This window comes from Alligator mississippiensis, chromosome 7 (genome assembly GCF_030867095.1).
Source record: "Alligator mississippiensis isolate rAllMis1 chromosome 7, rAllMis1, whole genome shotgun sequence".
Lineage (NCBI taxonomy): Eukaryota > Metazoa > Chordata > Crocodylia > Alligatoridae > Alligator > Alligator mississippiensis.
In genome coordinates this window covers 75,699,622-75,716,234 of record NC_081830.1, presented here as the reverse complement: position 1 = coordinate 75,716,234, position 16,613 = coordinate 75,699,622, and the positions used below count along the sequence as shown (strand labels likewise).

Below are 16,613 nucleotides of genomic sequence, written 5' to 3'. Positions count from 1 at the left end.
TTATGATGGAGATGGGAGGTGGCATTCTGAATAGTCGTAATTCTCTTCTGTAGGGTTCTGCCACGTGTCTAGAGGTTTGTCCCTCTTCTTGATAGGAGTATCTATGCCTTTGAGCTCCTATCTGCATATGAGTCAAGAATCAGATTTGCTGAACCTCTTTAAATCACAGCGTTCAGTGGATATGGGCTACCTCAGTGTAAAACCACTTGGGCTGAAAAATGTGAATGGAAACAAGCCCAGTTAGGAGATCCAGTACGGGCTTTTAAACTTGATTCTAGACTATAATCCCCATACACATGGGCTAGACCAGTGGCTCTCAGCCTTTTCAGAGATTTTGCCCTCCTCCACTTCTTTAGATGTGGCCACACTTCCAGTAAGACTGCCTGCATGCCTGTGCACAGCCAGCCCAGGAAGGGCTGTGGCATGTGCCCATGTTCCCACTGCATTATGTTTCTCTGATAACCCTGACACAGACAGAGCTAGCTCAGGCTCTAGCCCAGTGGTCTCCAACCTTTTAAGTAGATCACCCATTGGCCATGTGTAGGGGGTGCATGTGGGTGCGCGTGCACCCCTGGAGCGTGGCAGTGTCCCCCCTGTAAAAAGGCACCACTGACATTGTCAGCGCCTGCGGGTGGTCCGCAATTGCTGCTGGCCGACACTGCCGGTGGTGTCTGCGGGTGGTCGTCGACTAATAGCGCTCGCTGTGCCCCCGCCCCCCTGCCCAGCTGCTGACAGTGCTACGGCTGCCTGCGGCAGCTCCCCACTTACCTTCACCACGTTCCTGCTGCTGGCAGTGTTGTCGCCGCCTGCGGGAGCTCACTGTGCCTCCCAGCCTCCGGGGCCACACGTCGTTCATGAGATAAATGTAAGGTACTCCACCTGGGAAGGAGGAACCCCCAGCACACCTATAGGGTGGGGAGTGTCCTTCTCAGCAGCTGGGAGGCAGAGAGGGATCTTGGAGTCATAATTGACTCCAAGATGAACATGAGCCGGCAGTGTAACAGGGCCATCGACAAGGCCAATCGCACCTTGTTGTGCATTAGCAGGTGCATGACTAATAGAACAAAGGAGGTGATGCTCCCCCTCTATGCGGCACTGGTCAGGCCGCAGTTGGAGTACTGTGTCCAGTTTTGGGTGCCGCACTTCGAGAGGGACACGGAGAATCTGGAGAGGGTCGAGAGGAGGGCCACTCGCATGATTAGTGGCCTTTGTGATAGACCCTACGGGGGGAGATCAAGAGAGCTGAATCTCTTCAGCCTTCACAAGAGACGGCTGAGGGGAGATCTTGTGGCCACCTATAAATTTATTAGGGGAGGTCAGCGGGGAATAGGGGAAGCGCTGTTTACTAAGGCACCCCAGGGAGTGACTAGGAGTAATGGGTGTAAACTAGTTGAGAGTGGATTTAGGTTAGGTATTAGGAAGAAATTTTTCACAGTAAGGGTGGCCAGGATCTGGAATGGGCTTCCAAGAGCAGTGGTGCTGTCACCTAGCTTGGAGGTCTTCAAGAGGAGGCTAGATAGTCACCTGGCTGGGGTCATCTGACCTCGGCCCTCTTTCCTGCCAGGGGCCGGGGGCTGGACACGATGATCCATTGTGGTCCCTTCTGACTCTACAATCTATGAATCTATGAATCACCTTTGACATTTAAAAGCAAGCCAAGATCTACTGTGCACCATTATCAACCCCTCCCCCCCCCCCCAACGCCCATAGCAGGTAAATCTGTGGGGAGGGAAGGGGGGTGCAGATCGAGGCAGAGGGAGAAAAAATGATTTGGTGGCACACCTCCCCAGCAGGTAAGTCCCACCCGGCCGGGGCCCCATTCAACTTACCCCTGCTTTTGCCTCTGTGGCACTGTCCGTCACTGGGGGCCACGATCTAGCCCCCGCCCCTTCACTCCCCCAGGGACTGACCTGCTGGTCTGGGGCACGCAGGCACTCAGCCCCCGACCCTAGCCTCGGATCGACTCCAAGAGGCTCCGACTTCTACTGGTGGATCGAGATCCACTGGTTGGTGACCACTGCTCTAGCCCTTCCTGGTCTGCCTCCCCCTTGCTCCTCCTGGAAATAGGCAGGGCTGAACTGTGGGAAGGAGCATGAGGGGGGCCGGACCAGGAGGGGCTACAGCCCAATCCAGCTTTGTCTGCTGTATCAGAGAGGCCTAATATTACTTGGCCGCCTAAATTGTAGCACCCCAAAGGGGGTCCTTGTGGCACCCTAGATATGAACCACTGAGCAAGTTAAAAAATGTTTAAAGCATGTTAGATAAGACTTGCTTTAAACCAGTTCAGCTAATGTAGTTTGAGTCCTGCTGAGCTTATGTTGGCAATTAAAACATTGCTTAAAGGCCAGGCCCTACTGTAATCTCATTTACTCTAGTGAAGTAAGTGGCGTTTTGCTAAATTTACATCGGTAGACCAGAAACAGAATTTGCCCTCTGGTTGGTAGTGATTAAGGTTGGCTTTTTATCTACTTTGTAATTCAGTTCAAGAAGTGTCTTGTCCTAAAACTCAGAACCCCTCTCTATGCTGAAATCTTGAGAGAGGCAGTCTTGAAGACTGAATTGTAGTATCCACTATCTTAGGTTTATTTTTACATGGAAAAAATTCAGACCCTTACCTTTTTGTCAGTGGAGCTGCAGTGCTGGATACTGCATTACTATAATTAGGCTTCAGGCATTTTTACCAAGATGTCAGTTCAGAACGGCCATAAGCATTAATACTTGCTGTCGCTTTCTCTCTCTGTCTCGCAAAAGAATTTGCTGCTCTCCGTATTAAAAAGGGCTTTGGTAATATGCATTAGAAATTTAAAAAAAGATAGCATTAGGAGACCCAAAGACCCTAAATTTGACCATAATTATTAGCTTGTCTTATGCTAAGAATAATATCAAATGTATTTAATTCACAGTTCAGTTGCAGCGACTTTCTCTCTATTCCTTCATCCAAATATAATTCTTTCTGGACTGTAGCAGAAGGAAAATTGTCTTCTTTTTAAAATATGTGTAGCTTTTATATGAGAAGAGTATAGAAGGAGGGAAAGGTCACTCTGTAAGGCCCAAATTCTGCTCCAGTACGTTCAGTAAATCAGTGTGAATACGTATATTTATACTGGTGTAAAGTTGGAATAACTAAGAGCAGAATGTGTCTCTAATGTTTGTTATACTGTAACAAGTCGGATACTGTACAAAATAAAGATGTAGCAGGAATCATTAGCTCAGTCCGTGCCTGTGAGGTTTTTTCCCGCCGCATCCTGCCCTTCCTCCCGCCCCCCTTTGTGTGTTTCTTAATATTCAGTTTAACATATGGGAGTGGTTTTCACTTCATTAGTGATTCTTATAGGCTGAAGTGCCTTGTGGGTTGGGTCTCACTTCATCTTGCCTTTAGGGAGCCAGCCTGAATACTTGAACTGAAGCACTTAGGAAGACACAGCTTTTGTCTGTGCAGATTTCCTCTGTGGTTATTTTTTTCATAGTAACACAGTCCTGGATAATCACTTCATAGGAGAGGAGATTTTTCATTTAAACGGCACCATGAGGCACCTACGTGCACAGGGGCATAAGGTTAGTAAAGAAAGACTGGAAGTTTTTCACTTCTTGCCATACGTCATTTTGTTTCGCTGTGTTTTTCAAGCTAACATGGAGCAGCTGATTAAAAAAAACTGTTTAAGATCATTGTGTTCTGTCTGTTTGGGGAGAGGCAGTTAATTTTAAGCCCTTTTCAGAAGAGAAAAAAAAAGGGAACTTAAGCATCTGGCATTGCTTTTCAAATGAATGTGTTGCTTGAACGTTGTATTTTTTGGCTGTTTGGAGGCTGGATGCCAAGTTCATTGCTCTTACAAAGGTACTACATTTACTTGTAAGCCTCACAGCCCATTCTCAAAATTACTTTGTAGTCTTTAGGTATCCAGGTTGTAGCCGTATTGGCCTAGAGGAAAAAGCAATCAGGGCTCATAGTAGAGACAATATCTTTTCTTAGACCACAAGATTTTTGCAAAAAAAAAAAAAAATTCTTTAATTGCAAGCTTTGGTCACATTTGTCTTGTTCCTGAAAGCTTACAATTAAAGATTTTTTATTTTTTTTTGCAAAAATCGTGTTGGTCTAATAAAAGATACCATCTCTACTACAGGCCCTGATTGTTTTCTAATCTTTAACACTTCAAATACCTTGCCGAGCACACCGAAAAGAAATGGCTACTTAGCATTTTGGATGTCTGAAAATTTGTAAACTCTTGGTAGTTTCTCACTAGTCTGTTGTGAATGTCAGTAGCTTCTGTCTGTTTTCTGTGCGCTGAAGGATGTGCGCGCTGCATGTTGGCTGGCATACTTTACAACCAGGAGCAGTGAAAGAGTCAGGGGAGCCTTCTTTCTTTTGACAACTGCCACCTCGGAGCATTCAGTCACTTGGGAATTCTCCGCGTGCCTTTGAAGAACCGGTTCTGCTGGAGGAAGCACAGAAGGATTGCTCAGAATGAGAGGTTTCTTTACCTGGTTGTACTGCTTTCCTTTTGCTCGCTGTGAGCTTAAAGCACTCTCTTCTCAAAATTGAAGTCTGAGCTTTGAAGGCATTGAATGCTAAATTATGAGGCATAAATACTGGTCAAATTCAGGCCTGATACAAGCGAATTCATTTCCACTGAGTTTAAGGGAGTTGCACCTTTTTCTCTGCAGGCTGATTTTTTTTTCCGGCTTACTGTATATGACAAGCATACATGTATTATGCATTAGCATCTACATAGTGTTTTAACTGTGCCTGTACAATCCCGCTGAAGCAATAAGGGTGAAATGCCTACAACGGTGGGGAGAGTTATGTCCTTTCTATGGCACTATAATCTGGTAAAACAGATAGCCCTGCCCCCTCCCTATTAAGCTAACCCAGATGTTAGTTTTGAGGAATACAAATAACAGTGGAGCCTATTAGCATAAACCAAATCCATTTGCCAGTGATATTTATTTTTAATGAGCTACTTGTATAAGAGGGAAAGCACTTATTCTCCAAGGTTTGGAAACTTGATGGGATGAGATTTTCACAGCTCCCTAAGGAAGTTAGGCATCCAACCTCCATGAAGTTTGTCTTCCCAGCAAAGCTAACCCTGGTAATTAGTGCAGAGGTCTGAACACCCAAGTTAGCCAAGGCCACCTGCAAGCATTCCCCCAGCCAAGTCCTTCCTGCACAGCTGAGTTTTCCTATTTCCGTACTGGTCTGTGTGTATCTGGGGACAAATCCCAGTGTTCGCTGCTCTAGGCATCCTTCCCCCTATCAGTTGCTTCACGTGTCTGTTCTTTGGGGTGCTTGTGGGAAAGGGTATAAAGGGTATTGGTGGACTGTTAGCACTTAAATGATTTTGTTTGTATTATTGTAGCAAAATAGATAGCTTCCAGCTCATGCTAAAGCAGAAACTTCTCTAACCCACACCTCTTCTTGGAAAGGCAAGCTCAGACTCAAAACAGTTTCCAGATTTGGATCACAGGTTTTCTAATGTGGACAGATAGGGGGTTAGAAGAAAAACCCTGTAAGAGGCTTAACTGTGTAGTGAGGACATACCCTAAGAGTCCAAGATAGATATACAATTCACCAGAAAAGACTTGATTCCAAACCTGCTGAATCTAGCAATAGCTAGACATTAATATAAACCTAAGGAAGAACAGCATTTTTTTTTAAATGGGGTAGGGCTCTTTAAGTTCTTCTCATGCCATTTAAAAATTAGGTGTTATTCCTTTAAGAATCTGATATCTGATTTAAACAAGATCCATATTTTAAAAGCCCGTGTTTCAGGACCATTGGAAATCTGTAATATGTCTCTGCTAATGTTGCTAGAAAAAATGTAGGTAAATTGAGTTTTACTGTGCCAGAAGCTCCAGAAATGAGCTTCTCCCATTTAAGTTACCACCTGTGCTGTAAGAAGTTGAGTTAAATCTGTTGCATCCTTAGAGATGGAGCCAGCAATTTGTTGTGATCACAATTCTGATCTTTTAGGATCTGCTAAGAATGTTTCTGTCTATAAAATACTGTTGTAGCAACTCTGCGTTACTCATTTCTCATGAAACGATTCATTCTTTCGTGTAGCAGAATAGATCATATGACAAAACTGTAAAATGTTGCTAGCTCTCAGTTAAAAAAAATCAAAGGAACATATACGTCACTGATTTTATGAAGGTTTTGATTCTTTGAGTGTGTTCACATTATGGAAAATAACCCAGTGTATCACAGTGGCTTTGCTTTCCCCAACCAGTGTTTTTATACATAATTTCACAGGCAAACTGTGCAACCAGGTACAGTTTTGTATCTTCCTTGTTGTAAGCTGAAGACACATTTTTTTTCTTCCTACAGATGTTGGTCTGATTGCTGGTTGGCGTGAATTTAGTTAGCAGTCTTGGTAGAAACTTGGAAGCATGAATTAGCAATGTGTTGGTATTGCCACAGATTTTTTTATCTTGGATTTTATTTAAAGCAGTTTTTAATACTCATGCAAGTTTCTTCAGTGCATCTTCCCTAAAAGAAGAGTTGAGTTGGATTCTAGAAGACACCTCTTTCCAAACGAATCCCCAAAACATTGCAACAGGCTTGACACGTTATGTTGTTAAAGTTCTCTTATGTCACTCCTCAACTGCCGACCAGGTGTGGTTTTTACATCAGAATAGCTGTTCCGGTATAAGATTGCACCTTTTGTTGCATAGCCTGAGAACAGGACTGAATGTAAATGTGTTGGTCCTAAATTGAGAGGCGTTTGTCTACTAAACAAAACTGTTTGTTTGATTTCCTCTGGGTGTGTTTCCTGCACTGTCTAATTTTTGCACCTGACTGTTAATGATTCCTTATAGCTCCTCTTTATTCCTTCACTCTAAGAATGGTTCATATTTTTTTTTCCTTGAAACTGAATAATATTCCCTTCTTTTTCACGTCGCTCTCCTGCAAAGTGGAAACTCCCTGCAAATGAATCATTCTTTGGGCATCAGCAGCCTTCTCATTTGTGGTCTAGAGATGCTCAGTTAGTTGGTTAGGTTTTTACGAGGCCCTATTGATCAGGTTTTATTTTTGTGAGACTGAAAGCAGCTTCAGACCTGGTTTGGTTTTAACTTGTTGCATCTTTTTACTGCTGTTCTGAACTCTGGTTTCATTAATATAAGCAGATGCCACCATATGTGTACCTTCAATACATGAAAGCAGTAAGTCACAATGTCAGGCTACTAAGGAGCTGCTACTGGGCTAAGACGGTTTTGTTTGTGGCGGGGAAGGCAGTATACAGAATTGTGAATGGAAAGAAAGATGATCTCTCCAAGAAACTCAGAGATAGGTCCTTCTTTTAGGCCCTAGTCTCATTTTTTCTCAACTTTCCCTTTCCCACTTAAATAGACCCTTGGCCTAGGTGGTCCTAGCCTCGTCCCAAGACCTTGGGGGTACACTGCATTTGTAACTAGACCCCTTAGCTTATCCTGCAGGGAATGGGGAGAAAACCCAATAGCACAATTGAGTTCAAACCCTGTGAGGGACTTTGTGGCATTTCTGTCTGCCCTTCTTGAACATTTTCCTACAGGAAGGCTTAATTGGTTCACCGTTTTCATTTTGACAAACTTACATCAAGATGAGCAAGGCTTTGCCCAAGAAAGAACTGAGTAGGTTTGGTCTGATAGTTATTATTCCTACGGATGCTATACTCTGCGAGGGACATTTGGGCCCCAGAAAGCATATGCAGTCAAAGAGGGTTTTGAGTAACACTACCGTTTCTCCTCTTCATTTGTCTAGAGCATTCTCCAGGCCTCTTTCTTGTTTTCAGTCATGCTCTCTGCTGTCGCTGCACCGAGTAGGGAAGCAGCCAGCAAGGGGAACGGTAAGTGGGAGGAAGAGGCGGTGGCAAACACATTTCTCTCCTCCTTCCCTCTGCTTTGTCTCTTCTTTGCTGAAGGTGGTGAAGCAACACCACCCATGAGTAATATATAAATACATTTTGATTTTGTATTACCAGGCAAATCCCTTTGCACAGTGACAGGCGCCTGTCCAAGGTGTTAGTATTGTCAGGTATTGCCCCAGCAGTTTAAAAATGATAGGTTAAGCTTGTAAAACTTATAGATTAGCCTAATGATCATGAGCGTTAATAAGAAAGGACGTGGGGAAGGTTGAACCGTTCTTGTCTCTCTCCTGTTATTTGAATGTTTAGGTGTGTTCAGGGGTTTAGGTGTGTTCAAGCTTTTCTCTGCCGCTAGAAACACTTTATGGAGAAGGAGTCTTGCCTTATCACATGGCTCCAGGAGCTGGGGGTTTAAAATAACACCATCAGTTACAAGACTTTTATATAAAATCATAAGATCTGGCAACATTAGAGCTGAACGCAGTATCAGGTTGTTTTCCAAGATGTTCCATGTGGCCTCGGTATCGTGTAAGTCAGATCTGGCGTGGACATTTCACACATCCCTCGTACATGCTGTCTACATTTTGTCATGGCATTAGGTGTTTTCTCCATCATTAAAGTAGATAAACAGTATAAACTGAGGATTATATAATAGAAGCCCAAACTTGTTTTTCATTTGTCAGACAACTCGCCCACTCTCGTGTTATTCAGAAGTGCTCTAATCTCTGAGGAAACCATCTGTCTAAATAGGAGTGGAAAGAAGTGTTTTTTGTGCATGCGGTTATGTTTAGGGGCCGTGAGGGAACAAAAAGCCCCTAAACAATCTGTGAACAGGCAAGTCTATGCTATATTATCTCTACATTTCCCTAAGGGAAGAGCAAAGTAGAGCCTGTCAGAGCCTATTAGAACAAGGACATGTACAAATTACTCTACCTTCTGTGTGGACAAAGGCAGTGAGGGAGCACTGCTACTCGTCCCCTTCCCTGCCAGCCCTCAAACATTTTGCTGGAGATAGGACAAATCAATTAAATTATACAAGGCTAACATTAAAAACCTTATTACAGTAGAAATTAGGGACCTCATGCTAGGCCCTGTACTAACATAGAATAGGGATATGTCCTCACTGACCAAAAGTATGGTTTTTACACCTTCCGTGAGCTATCTCAAGATACATAAATAGAGCTATTTTCATCAGTGGAATAGCGGCATTGGTACAGTACCTAAATATGATGTTTCTAAATCTGATATTTGGTATCTGACGTTTACTGGAAATGTTTTTCCAGGATTGTGCAATGTTAGCACTCGAATAGCCTCACCTAGTTTCAAATTCTCGGAGAATAATTCACACCTTTTTGATTTTGGTCAGATGACTGTTTTCCTGCAAGGTTTTTCCCGCTTTATTCCCTTGAGAGAGCTTTGTGTTGTAAAGTCCCAGACCAAGCCTAGCTGGCTTTTATCTTAATGTGGTTAGTCAAGGTGAACTTCAGGTGGAAGGCATATTGTTGTCCTTCACTAGCTACATCAAGGTAGAAACCGCGTGTGCCTTATTTCTAGTAGGATTTTATAGTCATGTCCATCAGACACCACACCTTTTTTTTGGAGAGGAGGTATAACCATCAACTAAGAGATGGTTCCTGCCCTGAACAAATCGGAGTATCCTTAGTCAAAATGCACAGCATCTCTGAGTACAGACTCATATATTTGAAGCTGTTTCAAATGGGGAATGTTTTAGAAGGGTAGGCGCTAGTACGGTCTAATTGTGTGGACAAACAGGGAGTGATACAGATGTAGCAAAACCATGCCATGTCTTAACGCTGGATGAAGCTGTGTTATGTTTATCTTTCATCTGAGCTTTCTCTTGTCGACATCTAAACAGGTTCCAAAAACACATGCGAGCCACTCAGAGCAACGAGTTCCCGTTGCCGGAAAACTTTGCATTTCAGCCACCCAGAAGATGCACCCTAATTTCAAGGCAGCTTGCACTACAGATGCATTCCCTTTGCCAAATATCCCCCTCTCCTTGTGTCAGGCAAGGTTTTCAGTTATCTCCTCATGCACTAGCCCTGTTAGTTTACATTCATAGAGTTTATTTATTTTCTATAAAAAGCAAGGATGCTCTTTATTCCAACAGCTGGACTGCCACTGTACTGGACACATACTTGCACTGTGTTTACAGTGGTGAATATCCTTTGACATTAGTGGAATTATTCCAATTCCTATCAGTGTCAGTATGATGAGAATCAGTTTCTTGTCTGAGTAGCTTCACATCTTAACATACAAATCCTTGCTGTTCACTGTGTTTTCATTTGCATTGGTGGGGATCCAGTGTTGCTTAATCAGAATATCAGTGTATGGCACCCGTTTCACACTTTCTATGCAGTAGTATAAATGAGGACTTGAGGCACTGAACAACAGATCATGAGGCTCCCTTGTATTTACAAGGTGAGCTTTATGGATTTCCACCATTACTGCTTCTCTCTCTAAATCAGGGGTGGGCAAAATATGTCCCATAGGCCAGATCTGGCCCACCAAGTGATCCCATCCACCCGTGCTGGGTCCCTCGGCCCGGCCCGGCCCGGCCCAGGTGTGGGGGGCAGCCTGGGCCATGGCACGTGCAACTGGTCCCATTGCCCCAAGTGTGAAGGTGCCACCTGGTGCAGAGTGCAGCCTGTCCTATCCCTATGAGTGACTCTTGCGCACACCAGGAGCTTTAGTCCACAGGGCCAGGCAGCATGGGGGAAGCGTGGCAGCTGGACTTGGCTTCCCAGCAGCCTCTGGGGCAGCGGCTCCTTCCAGATGCCACTGCCAGTGTCTCTGCTGCTGCTGGACCCAGCCCCGCTGCCCGGCACCCTGGCCTAGCTGCCCCACACCCGCTGCAGGGGGGCACCAGACGGAGTGGGCACGAGGGCAGGGTCTCTATGGAGACTGGCCTGGGACCCCCGCAGGCATGGCATGCTCAGCTGGGCGGATGGGCTGAGGCTGCAGGCAGGCAGGGTGTCACATTTGGAAGCAGGACAGGTGGATGGGGCCAGGTTCGCAGGGCGGTGACAGCATGGGACCGGGGCCCAGGACAAAGCTGTGATCTGTTCCCTGCATGTGGTGGATGGCGTGAAAAGCCATGACGAGGGCCAAGGCTGGGTCATAACCCCTCGCCCCCACAGCCCTCCACAACTCACTAAAACTCCTTAAGTGACCCTCCAGCCCAAATAACCCCCCCCCCCCCCCATGGCTGTGCGCATACAGGGGATGCAGGAGACGATCTGTCCAGCAGGATCTAGATCACATCTCAAACCAGCATTACAGCGCGAACGAACAGAAGTCACCATCCGTTTAGAAATCACCTCTGTGGCATTCTTTGTCCGAACATGTGCAGGTGGATGATTCACTTTGTATGCACTTTTCCTCGCAGTGTTTTCATGTAGTTGCTTGACTTGAAAACCTTGCTCGTGCTTTTATGTTATGGGCTGTGTTGTCAGGCTGTGTACACATTTATATTTCTCAATGCTCTCAGTGAGAGGTGTTACTACTGTGCCAAGAGTAAAACACTCCTTAGAACTGTTTCCAGGTATTTCTCCAAGGTCTATGAAACAAAACCACTGCTGACTATTAGTCTTAAGGTGCAGACAGAAGTGCAGCTCCCCAGTCTGACTCATGGTGCTTCACAGAAACTGCCATGAGCCAGATCGATCCTCCTAACCCAACAGACATTAGCTGCCGGGTCGGGAGAACGGGAGATCGAACTCAATTTGGAGCCAATCCAGGGAGAGAGGCTGTGTCTCTAGCCTTTTCCCCTACCCCAGCCCTCCTCTCCCAGCCCCAGTGCTGTCTCAGGATAGGAGTGGGAAAAGACAGGGGAGGGAGGTCTGTTCTGGGGTTTCCCCAGCCTATGCTGGAGTTGGGGAGCAAGTGGATTGGAGCCCCCCCCCCCCCCCCCCAGTGGTGCTCCAGTACACCCATCCCACCCTCTAGTGCTGGGCAAGCCCCAGAACAAGCTCCCTCCACTCTCTTCCTCCTCTCCCTTTGTGAAAACAGTGCCAGGTGTGGGACTGCGCCGCATCAGCCCAGCCTAGCTCCCAACGTGCACACACACGAGCAAATGAAGGCGCTCTGCTTTGTTGCAGGATCAGGCCCTTTTAAAGCACTCTGCAGCCATGCACTTGTGTTAGGTCGTGGCTGTAGAGCATTTCAGGGGCCAGATCGAATGCAAATTTTCACTTCTGTCTCCCACTGGTGTCTGTTTCCTCCTGTGTAAAATCAGTCTGTTTTCTGGTCACTGGATTAAGTTGCTTTGTCTTTTTCTTTTCTTTTTTTCAAATTCGACACAAATGCTTAGAGCTAACAATTATATTTCCTATTTATTTGTATAGCTCCTAGTGTAAGGGTTGGTTGGTTGTTTTTGTATTGTTACCACTAATAATAATAATGCATCCTTATGGTATGGTTTAAATAACTTGTGATGCCCTAAACATTTTCATGGCAAATCCATTGCGAGGTAAAGTGAACTCACTACAAACTAAAGCTAGGAGATGCTTAGCTGTGAGTGAAGCAAAGCTCTCTTATTTCTCTGAGATGTAAAGGAAGTTAAAAGAACGGCTAGAGTCATTTCATTTTGTACACATATTCTCTCTTTACTCGGGCTTTGCAGTCCTTCAGTAAAATGCAGGTCTATGGTGACATTTCTCCTAAAAATGCAATGTATGAATTGTTTGGTATTTTCCGGAGTTCTTGGCCACTGCCACTGAACCTGTCAGCGCTGGGATCTGCCTTCTGCATTGCAACTGTTACATATCTCTCATGGTTAGATGATCCTGGAAACAGTCAAAAGAGAATACTTTCCTGAAGGAAAAGTATGTCACATATGCATTTCACTCAGAAATTTGTCTCTGGTATTTCTTATCACTAGTTTTCTGAGTGCCCGGTCACCCAATCTTTGACTACCTAAGATTGCTGAGCTGGGTACTAAAAACACTATAAATGCTGAAAATATGTAATCTTATAAAACACATTTTTCTATGAAGGTATTTCTTATGCTGTCTGTCTGAAAAGCAGAGTGTGGGGATATGCCCTCGGGTCTGAAGGCAATGTCCATTAAGAGAGTGGAAAGATTCCAGCTGACTCCAGTTGGCTTTATATCAGACTCCTAAAACAAAACAGATGAGCCAAAGCCAGTTTGAAACTCCTACAATTTGGCCTGATCCTACTGACTTTATCATTTCATCATGGCCATTTCTTTGAGAAAGTGGAGGCACAAACAAGACATAGGTTTGTATAGCTGAACCCTCACATCTTTGTTTCTAAATAAAATATAAAAGTATTGATTTGATATCAGCAGAAGCAGGATAACTGTCAGTTGAAATCCGGCTGAGCAGTAATGCACCAAATGGGCATTACAGTTGATAAAATTTAATATTTCATCTCCTTTTACTATTGGCCATATGTAGGCATCCACTCACTAGCAAGGGACTGTGGGTTCAACATTGAAATACATTAGCAATATCGGTGATGCTCTTGTTTACAGTCACTCAGAGAGGGATTAATTGAATAGGGTTAGTATATAAGTGCTCTACCAAGAATTAAAGAGTTTTTCCAGATTATTAAATAGCTACAGCATAGTGGATTGTTACCCAAATGTCATTGTGAATAATGGCAACTACAACAACTTGCATATTTTGCTACTGAAAAGATCACTGACTTAGGTCAGGGCCAATGTGTAAGGGGGAAGAGGAGAAAAGAGGCTGATGTCCAGTCCAGGGATTGCTTTGCAGTCACCGTATAAAACAAAGTCCAAATTTAAACACATCTCTAACCACCTGCAGCCAATATGAGCTTCATGTCATGGGTTTTATATTTTTAAGGTGAGAATAATCTAGGAAACAGTTGTTTTAAGGAGCCTTACAAAGTGTTCTTCTGGCACAGTTCATCTGTATGCCACTGTGCACAGATCTGCAGGTGTTTAGTTTTATTTAACAAAGACATTTACCGTAACGACTGCTGTGCTATTTCTGCTATGACTTTGTAATGAACATGTTACCATTAAAAGGCCTGTTTCTGATCACCATTCAGCAGATCTACATCTGAAGATTAAGCATCCCCTCCAGATCTACACCTATGCAACGGAATCTGAATTGAATACTTTTAACATTATAACAGCTTATGCATGTTTCATTCCAAAATCACTGCTGCTAAGTTTTGGTATTTGTAATTAACTTTGTCAGGACCCAATCTCTAGTTATGTAGTCCACAGTGCAAATGACTGTCCCTGTTAACAGGGAGGCTACCACCCTACTTTCTCGTGTAAAGCTATGGAGTTTCATATCCTTACAATGGCATCTTATGAAGTAAGCCCTTGCTCATGCAAGCTTATGCATCTGTTCAGTTAGTTTATAAGATGCATCTCTACCTGCTTGTTTCCTTGCCAACAATATATCCTTAAGGGCCTCAGGTGGCAAGTTTGTGCAAGTTATTTTGACACATGAACCAAGTTCATAATTCGTCTCCCAGCATTGTCTCACAATGATAGCATTCCCACTCATTCAACCTTTGCTTGCATGAGTAACCCCTAGTGTGCTGTACAGTCCCATGAAAGGTCAGAGACGAGATCTCTTGGGACCATTCCTGCATCAGCACTGGAGCTTGTCCCCCACGCATATCCCTTTTTAGGAACAACTCAATAAGAAAAACAAGTTCCAGATTCCCAGCTCCGATAAGCTCATATTTAGCCCTGGTGGTACGTAAGTGGCTGCATATAGAATCTGGGTTTGTGAATATGTATTTTTCATGCTTTTTGGTTAAGCTAGAAGAAGACACATATGTTGAGCATAATTTCAGTCAGAGAGAGAGCAAAATCCTAGTGATTGACAGGCTTTTAAACTCCTATTGAGCCATGCAAGAAGCTGCTAATGAAATCAATGGAGAAGTGGTGTGGTGTAGCCCTGATGGTCCAGGCTTGAGAGAAGCAAGGTTTTTGAGGTGAACATACTTGGGTGCAATCGAAAGCAGTTGTTCCAATTCACACTCAGTTTGTGACGGCTGCTTTCTCAGATTTAATGAAAGGTACTCTGAAGCCTGAAAGCTTGTGTCTCATCACTCCCAGCTACACAAGTTGGTCCAATATAAAAATATGATTTTTTTCTCACAAAGCTTGTTCGTCTAATGAATTCAATCAGAGTGCTGTGTAGATAAGAAGAAAGTCTGCTGCCTATAGTTAGTATGCAGTGTGAGCTGTAGGACTGAAGTTGTCTTCATTAGATGAGCCTGGCTGAGCCCATGCAGCCAGTGTTAGAATTTAAAACAGAACTTTTTTTAGCCACCTGTTCACTCATATCAGATATACTTGGATTGTAGGCCTTTTTGGGCAAGACTATGTTAACACTATGTGTGTAGGATGCTGAGCATGGTGAAGTCTCAAACCTAGATACTGCATCTAGACACCAGCACTTTATAAAGTAAATAACAGACTTACTGAAAACGGAGAGCAATAGACTCCCATTGTAACAGGATTTACTAGGAGAAAGGTGTAAATTTTACTTAAACACATACCGGAAAGAACCCTAGACTAGAGGAATGAAATGTAGAAAGGCTTTAGAGTACCAGAACTTTTATCAAGCCACAATTAGGATAATTGTAGCAATGAGAGCCTATTAAGTGAATTGACTGAAGAGCTAGCTTTTTCTGAACTGAAGTAGATTTCTTTTTTCCAAAGAGTTTTAAAATTAATGCCGTGTGCAGCAGCAAGAAGGAAATTGAACTCTCATAATTGCAATTCATTTAGCATGGATATAAGAGTATAAATCCATCAGGGCCATGTTATGTAGAAACACTGTGGAATGGCTAAACTGGCAGTCTGTCATGACTTGTGTCAGATTTGTAAATGTATTTAAATGCGATATCAGTGAAAGTTAAACACCTTAATAACCTTGCAAATCTGGTCCTAGCTAGGGTAATTTAAGGATTAAATTTTTTGGTTCGGTAGCTGATGATAATAGTATGTACAAATACAGACAGAAATGATTGGCTAGGTTGCAGTACTGCAAAGAAGAACCTGGAGGTTGTAGTGGACCATAAACTGAATATGAGCTAACAATGTGCTCTTGATGCCAAAAAAAAGGCCAACCACATAGTGGGTTGTATTAACAGGAATACCATTTGCAAATCAAGAGAAGTGATTCTTCTGCTGTTTTCAGCATTGATGAGGCCTCACATGGAGTACAGTGTCCAGTTTTGGGCCCCACAGTTAAAAAAAAAAGATGTGGACAAATTGGAAAGAGTCTAGCAGAGAGCAAAAAAATGAGTAGAGGCCTGAGAAATATGGTTTATGAAGAAAGGCTGAAAGAATTCATTTGGTAAATATACTTGTTACAGGCTAGTGGTGAAACCATATTGGCTGGTAAGTGGTAAATCCATTCTCTGCTAATTTTGGAGCAGGGATCTGAAAGGAGGAGTCCCACCACTTGGGAATGGCTTCACCACCCACCTATAGGGTACTCTGAAGTGGGGCTCCCTTCTCCAGTCTCCCTTGCTTGAGCTGCTCCATCTTGTATAAACTACTTACATTTTCCCCGAGACAGAGTGAGAGACTCTGTGACAGTATAGCTTGGTGGTTACCATGCATAGCTGGGAGGTGAGATGCATGGCTTCCAGCCCCCTCTCTAGTGAGTGTTCGCTGTACAAAAGCAAATGGCATCATTGGGAGAGACTGAGAGCACCATACCTGGGTGAATACTCCACAGCAGGGCTGTTCGGGAAGTCTCATGGGAGGTGTGCGCACAGAACCCC

The 16,613-nt window shown here is 44.0% G+C and overlaps 1 protein-coding gene across 3 annotated transcripts in view; it reads left to right on the top strand.

Annotated features, from left to right (window-relative positions):
• Window positions 1-3,376: 3,376 nt before the first annotated feature.
• The window catches only part of PLD1 (phospholipase D1), a 114,995-nt gene continuing 101,758 nt past the window's right edge, over window positions 3,377-16,613 (top strand). For 2 of the 3 annotated variants that reach the window (XM_019500858.2, XM_014606208.3), the window contains exon 1: window positions 3,377-3,555. The gene's annotated coding sequence lies outside the window, so the exon portion shown is untranslated. The remainder of the gene's footprint in view (window positions 3,556-16,613) is intronic. The other variant, XM_014606210.3, reaches the window with a different exon arrangement.